Source organism: Malaclemys terrapin, chromosome 2 (assembly GCF_027887155.1).
Source record: "Malaclemys terrapin pileata isolate rMalTer1 chromosome 2, rMalTer1.hap1, whole genome shotgun sequence".
Lineage (NCBI taxonomy): Eukaryota > Metazoa > Chordata > Testudines > Emydidae > Malaclemys > Malaclemys terrapin.
The window spans coordinates 191,572,026-191,574,460 of record NC_071506.1 but is presented as its reverse complement, the minus strand read 5'-3'; the positions used below and the strand labels follow the sequence as shown (position 1 = coordinate 191,574,460).

The 2,435-nt window shown below is 37.2% G+C and overlaps 1 long non-coding RNA gene across 1 annotated transcript; it reads left to right on the top strand.

Annotated features, from left to right (window-relative positions):
- Window positions 1–684: 684 nt before the first annotated feature.
- Window positions 685–1,837, top strand: LOC128832097 (uncharacterized). The gene is made up of 3 exons (XR_008443896.1): window positions 685–770; window positions 911–944; window positions 1,722–1,837. It is a non-coding gene; the product is annotated as an uncharacterized LOC128832097 (long non-coding RNA).
- Window positions 1,838–2,435: the final 598 nt, after the last annotated feature.

The window sequence follows — 2,435 nt, the reverse complement described above, 5'->3', positions numbered from 1 at the left end:
AATATCAGGTATTCACACTCTGCACAAGTTTAAAGGAACACATTGAGGGCCAGAGTTTCAACAGAACTCAGCTCCCACTAAAACACACTTTCAGCTGAACTCTTTTTTCAATGAAGTGTTTTCATATGGGAACACAGGTAGCTTCAAGGCCAGAGAGAGTTCTACTCTCATTTAGGCACTTAAACGAAGCATGCTTAATGGGAGTGACTGGTTGCAGAGTACTTTTGCAAATTCATAGATTCCATGGCCAAAAGGGACCACTGTGATCACCTAGTTTGACTTCCTGTATAACACATGCCATAGAAATTCCCCATAATAATTCCTAGAATACATCTTTTAGGAAAACATCTAATTTGGTTTAAAAATTCTCAGTGATGGAGAATCCACAGCCACCCTTGGCAAATTGTTTCAATGGTTAATTACTCTCACTGTTAAAAATGTACACCTTATTTCCAGTCTAAATTTGTCTAGCTTCAACTTCCAGCCATTGGATCTTGTTATACCTTTCTCTGCTACACTGAAGAGGCCATTATTAAATATTTGTTCCTCCTGTAGGTGCTTATAGATTGCAATAAAGTGTAATCTCTTTGTTAAGATAAATAGATTGAGCTCCTTGAGTCTATTATGATACGCATGTTTTCTAATCCTTTAATCATTCTCATGTCTCTTCTCTGAATCCCTCCCCAGATTATCAACATCCTTTTTGAATTGTGGACACCAGAACTGGACACAATATTCCAGCAGTGGTCACACCAGGGCCAAATACAGAGGTAAAATAATCTCTCTATACCTGCTCATGATTCCCCTGGTTATGCATCCAAGGATCACATTAGCCCTTTTGGCCACAGCTTTGCATTGGAACCTCATGGTCAGCTGATTATGCACCATGACCCCCAATTTTTTTTTTCAGAATCACTGCTTCCCAGGATAGTCTCATCCATCCTGTAAGTACATTCTTTGTTCCTAGATGTATACATTTACAGTTAGCCATGTTAAAATGCATATAATAGTTTGTTTGTGCCCATCTCTTCAAAAATCTGACTCTGACTCAATAAGATTTCCTAGATAACAAAGTATAGTTTAAAAAAGAGTTAACACTGAAAGTGTGTTCCACAAGAGTCCAGTGAACACTCAAAAGAAATGCTATCATTTCTTTACAAATTTTGACAAACTCGTAGTGAACCATTATGGAGTTTAATCAGTTTACCATTATCATATGATCCATTTTTACCCTCTCTCACTTACAATGCCTCCCCAACACTGTCTCTTGATTTATTCTGGAATACATATGTGCTGCTTGATGTGTACTGTTTACTTTATATATTCATTATTAAGTGTGTAGTATAGTTTTCAAAAGAAATACAGTGTGTTGGAATCCTGGTCCATGACAAGGGTTCCTAAGTACTATAGTAATAGAAATAGTAAATAATAAAAAGGGCGTGTTAAGTCAATCTAAATTCTCACAGTGTGATGTGATGGTGGAGTAGAATACTCTTATGAATAGAATTGGAATGACTGATCTGTTCTGTACTAGGAAATGCATTGCATGTAAGCATGTTAACACTGTAAGTGGGAACTTTTAACGGTTGTGTACCTAACATGTCATATTTTTGGAGTGAATAATAATATAGCATATATTACTGTTATAATATATAGGAAATTATAATCTCCCTAGTCAGATGTTATTTTGATATTTACATAAAACTTGCAAATTTTTTAAGTACACAGATAGGATTGCATGAGGTGAAGACCACGATGAAGGATTACATGGCAAGGGGGAATTGAGATGTCTTCACTGTTCATTTAATTTATTTAAAACATTCTATACTTTTTTTTCTGTAAGGTAAGTAATATTTTACATATTAGCTGGACTCCACAGAAACATACTTTTAACTGTAACTCTCTTAACCAAATGCTTTGTTTGGGAATTTCCCTGCTGTTTTTGTTTTTTTTTTAAACAAAGCATCAAAAGTTGAAATTTGACTGGTGGAGAAAGTCCATAGGAAGGAAGCTGTGCTCTGTTTCTTCTCTTGCAAGACTATAAGAGGGGAGTGATTAGGTGGAAATAGGTAGCAAGAGCATGATTTTATCCACTGAATATTTTAATCGTTTAGTAATGTATATCTAGAGAAGTTTTAGGACGGATAAGAGACTGGCTTTCTCTGTCCTTCTCTATGCTTCCCTTAATCTCTTGTACCTCCCCTCTTTACCTTCTCTACTCCATTATATTGCTCCTTTCAGGAACTGAGGGCTTGCCTACACTAACGGGGGATCAACCAGTGGCGATCAATGCATCCGCGATTGATTTAGCGGGTCTAGTGAAAACCCACTAAATCGACCGCAGATTGCTCTCCTGTTGACTCCTGAACTCCACTGGATCGAGAAGAGTAGGGGGAGTCGATGGGAGAGCGTCTCCTGTTGACATCGCGTAGTGT